Here is a 5248-nt window from a genome sequence, read left to right on the forward strand (position 1 = left end):
ACTGAGCTACGCCCCCAAGAACATTTTCTGGCACTTAGTATTACATAAAGCAATGAGATTACCACGGCAAAATACTGCTTAACCGACCGTTGCCGACTAGCCGGCAAAATAACCACAGGGTAAGTCTCCATGTTCCTGTCGTAGGAGGAGGATCGCCAGAAGCTTCTGGAAGATTTCAAGGACGTCTTGGTGGACCTGACCCTTTCAGATAAGGTCGAAAACCCCAATTTATTGTGAAGATCTTCACTATAACGTTGGATGAACATACTGAATGTTGCACACATGTGATGCGGACAAAATGAAAAAAGATAAAGACAAAAAATATGTCTGGTGTGGGTCTCGAACCCACGACCTTGAGTGTGTCAGACTCACGCTCTACCACTGAGCTAACCAGACAATAGAAAATACGTCTGTTTCTTCAATTTGAATTAATGAAAATCTTTGCGAGGCAGCGTTTAGAAAAGAGAGATGTCTTTGACGAAATTTACTTGTTTGGCTCCTTCTTCTGTTCCTCATTATCGAAAGTAAACATACAGAAGGATATATATATATATATATATATATATATATATATATATATATATATATATATATATATATATATATATATATATATATATATATATATATATGTATATATATATATATATATATATATATATATTCTTTTTTTTTTTTTTGCTTTGTCGCTGTCTCCCGCGTTTGCGAGGTAGCGCAAGGAAACAGACGAAAGAAATGGCCCAACCCACCCACATACACATGTATATACATACGTCCACACACGCAAATATACATACCTACACAGCTTTCCATGGTTTACCCCAGACGCTTCACACGCCTTGATTCAATCCACTGACAGCACGACAATATATATATATATATATATATATATATATATATATATATATATATATATATATATATATATATATATATATATATATATATATATATATATATATATTCAATAATGGATGGAACTTGGCTCCTAAGGTGATTTTGTTGTTGGAGTGGGACCTCCAGCCATTCTGTCCACCTTTTCCCTTTCTAGACATGTGGTGGTGCATTGGGTAGTGTGGCAACCTTCGTCTTCATCTTTTTGGGTGCAGGCTTGCAAACCTCGTGGAGTAGTTGTGGGGTTTGCTTCTTTGCTGCACCCGACATAGCCATCTGGGCGTAGCTATCTACCCGGGCTGGTGGGTCAGCCAGCATAGCTACACGCTCACTCGGTACCTGGGCTGGTGGACGAGCAGCCTTCCTTTCTTCCATGGCTACAGTCTGCCTAACGACCTGGGGTTGTGGAGCAGCCATCCTTACTACCACCCAGGTTGGTTGGGCAGCCTTCTTTCGTTTCTTTGCTACACCCTTCTGGTTGGGCTGGTTGGGCAACTTTCTTTTTCCTCTTCTTCGATACAACCTGCCAACCGAATTCGTCTGCTGGTGGGTCCGTTTCTTTCATGGATACAACCTCTGTAGCCACTTGGGCTGGCCGGTCAACCTTCGGTTGTAGGTAAAAGTATATATATAGAATAATGTGGTTATCATCAGCAGCCAGAGGCCATTCCTCCCTCCTTGCCTGCAGAGTTCTTGATTTTCTGGAAAGTTCTACGAGATTCTGGTAAGATAAATACTATTGAGAGGACGTTGTTAGGGGACAGTCAGGTTCAGTTTAGAGTTGGTTGTGGGATGGTCCTTTTACTGTGTCGTATCAGCCAGATGGGTATTTCTTTTCACAGTTTTCGTTAAAGTTTGTTTTCTAGAAGCATAATCTAGAACACTATTTTCCATATGTTTATCATTTTTCTTGTTATAGTTTCATTATCATCATTAGTTTTGTTATTGTTGACTTTCAGATATTTGATGTTATGTTTGTGATTCCCGTGGAAGTGTCTGACATCTTGCTAGAAGACTTTCTGGTCACAATATTTCTGCACTGGGGAGTTGATCGTATTCTTTTATTGCAGGTTTTGTTATTATCTTACTTTACATTAAGGTCTACTGGAGGTTTTCCCAATGCTGGTTGAACATATGTCCAGCAACAGGAGATGGCGTAAAATACAGTTTTGATGAAACTTATCTATCGATATACCTATCTAAATATCGCTTTATCAGTCTATCAATCTAACTATCTATCTATCTATATATCTATCTTTATCTGAAAGTCAACAATAATAGAATCATTGATATATGAAGTATAACAACGTCCTCTCAATGGCAATTATCTCACCAGAATCTTCTAGAACCTTCCAGAAAACTATGGTTTTCTAGAAGGTTCTCGAAGATTCTGGGTAGGAACTGCCATTGAGAGGACGTAGTTATACGTATCATTAATGAATTGTTGTTGACTTTCTGATTTAGAAAGATAGATAGATAGATAGATAGATAGATAGATAGGTAAAGAACAGATATTAGATAGATCGATAGATAAGGAAGGCTGTATATGTCAACTTTCACATAAATCATTGATATCTGCTTTATTCTGCAAGAAATACATGTACATGGATGTAGTGATAATATGGGTTAGGTATAAGACCAGTCGTGTTGAGATTGTAGTGAATGTGACCATTGACTTCAACCTTAATAGTGTAGTGAAGATAAAGTTGTAGTGAAGATAAATCTTGAAGTGACTCATAAGGTTGTTGTGAGTACAAGGATGCATCGTAAATGAGTACTTCCTACCTGAAAGTCAACAATTACAAAATTGATCAAGTATAACAACATCCTCGGACAACCAACTACAAACACCAACCATAGAGTGAACCTGACTGTCATCTAACGACGACCTCTCAAAGGTAATGATCTTACCAGAATCTTCGAGAACCTTCTAGAAAACCTTGAACCCTGCAGGCAGGGAGGGAGGAATCGCCTCTGGTTGATTATATGTAAAACATTTAGATGAAATCACATCTTTTCTTATCAGGTCCCATGGTGTAAGGGTTAGCACTCTCGACTCTGGATCCAGCAATCCGAGTTCGAATCTCGTTGGCACCTCACCTTTTCAGTTTTCTTAGAAACTGATGATGGAACTGAGCCATATAGTTGACCCTCGATGGACATATATTTCTTACGGCCCACCATTTTATTTAAGTATGAAGATCTCACGGCAGAGAGGAAACGTGTGATATTCAAAATCAAAAGCCGCAATTGCCCTCATGGTAATGGTCGACATGTTTGCAGACAGATGACACAGACATGTGAGAAGTTAGAGAAATATGGACGTTCCTGGTTGCTGTATAGCCTAGGTTTATTATCACTTGTAATGAAGGAGAAATGTTGCACATTATTCCACACCTTTTAATTTAGGCTAGGTTAGGCTAGGATGAATAGGGTCCATAACGTAACAGAGCTGGGAAATGCATCATATCGGATCTGTATTTGTGCAAAATGGCGCAAGTTTGTGGAAGTGATTTACGCAATGCCGGAGAGAATCCACCTCTACCAGAAATAATGTCTCAGACCATACAATATCTGCTGTTGGACGAGCAGGGGACATTAGACCAATATATTCCTGTAGTTTACTGCTCTTCCAAAACACGCAGCAAGACATTCGTAAAAGCGTTAAACTGAACTTTTCCATCGGTTTTCATATCTTTAATTACTTACACCAGTTCCAACAGATGGAAAAAATCATTTGAAAAATCAGAAATTATTTGCCTATAAAAAGCATTTTGATCGATCGTACCAAATATTCAATTATTTATGTACCCGACAAAATATTCAGTCACTCCTATATCCGACATTTTTCCTGCTGGCTGGTGCCGTTAAAGTCATATGGTAATTTACCGCAATTAGATTATAGATATATTCATCTATATGGAATGGCTCAGCGTGAAGAAACATATATATTTTCACTAAATCCTCCTCTTTACTACACTCCCATCTTCACTACATAGTTCTAACACAAGATCTTGACTACACCATTGTATGACCACATTATCATATCTTTGTGTTCTTATCTTCACCACAGCCTCGACAAAATTGACGTTTTCTTTACACATCAGGGTAGATGGCCATCTTTATGATGACAGAGAACACACATAACATATTAAACCACTTATCTTTAGTCAATTTAATCTAATTTCTGCTGATAAAAACGAATTATAATGACAATCCTTGAGTTCTGTGATGGGACATTGTACGGGTGAAGGAACTGTTGTTAGGCACATGTATTAAACTATTGAGAAATAAACTTAACTGTATTAAAGTATTGAATTCACTACATTAGACTTCTCTATATTAAGCTATGCTAGGATATGATCAGTTCCCAGGTTATATAAGGGCGGGAGCCGGGACCGAGAGCATCATTTGAGCTGTGACCTCTTTCGAGTGAACATTTCTGCTCCGCCTTGCAAGCTCCCTCAACCTTTCCTCGAACACCTCAATATAATAATGTTCACCAAGGAGGTAGGACGATCCTCCTTTGTCCAGGAGATGGAATTTGAATATGTCCATGTATTTGACATGGGCTATGGCTGTGTGGACATGGAAGTGGAATACCCAGACGTGGAAGTGATGGATGGAGTGGACTTTGGCTGTGTGGATATGGAGGTGGAATGCCCAGACGTTGAAGAGATGGATGGAGTGGAACTGGTGGAATACCCGGACGTGGAAGTCATGGATGGAGTGGAATTTGGCTGTGTGGATATGGAGGTGGAATACCCAGAAGTGGAATTGGAGGAAATGGAATATGGGTGAAGCTGGTATGAACGCCATGTAGATTTGTTGAAGGTTGACATCGTAATGTGTTGACGTAAAATAGGTCAACCACTGTGACCATGTGACGGGGAGGGCCACATCCACCAACCACGAAGCGAGCCCCGCCACGGAGAAGTATCCTGGCTGCATCCACGTACGAGAACCACCGCGGGATTGCCGTCATCCAGTACCCCTGCTATGCCTCCTACAAGAAGGCACTTCTTGCCAACGTGACACCACTTTCCGTCAACGGTCGCTGTGCAAAAGTGAAACCTCACCGTCCCACTGATGCTGACCAAGTGACCTCGCCCACTCAAGTGGCACTGCAGCCCACACGCCCTACCAGAGCCACCATCCATGAGGAAATGCAGCCCATCTCACTTGTCAGGCCCACCTTCAGGGAGACATGGCAGGTCTCAAGATCTGTCAGGCCCACCATTCAAGACCGACTTGGTCCCCCAACACACGTCAGGCCCACCATTCAAGACCGACTTGGTCCCCCAACACATGTCAGGCCCAGCGTTCTAGACCGACTGGGACCAATAACACATGA

General features: G+C 40.7%; 1 non-coding gene across 1 annotated transcript; it reads right to left on the reverse strand.

Annotated features, from left to right (window-relative positions):
• Nucleotides 1-324: 324 nt before the first annotated feature.
• TRNAV-GAC (transfer RNA valine (anticodon GAC)) lies at nucleotides 325-396 on the reverse strand. Its single transcript has one exon. It is a non-coding gene; the product is annotated as a tRNA-Val (tRNA).
• Between the last annotated feature and the right edge of the window lie 4852 nt (nucleotides 397-5248).

Source organism: Panulirus ornatus, unplaced genomic scaffold, assembly GCF_036320965.1.
Source record: "Panulirus ornatus isolate Po-2019 unplaced genomic scaffold, ASM3632096v1 CTG_1173_pilon, whole genome shotgun sequence".
Taxonomy (NCBI): Eukaryota; Metazoa; Arthropoda; class Malacostraca; order Decapoda; family Palinuridae; genus Panulirus; species Panulirus ornatus.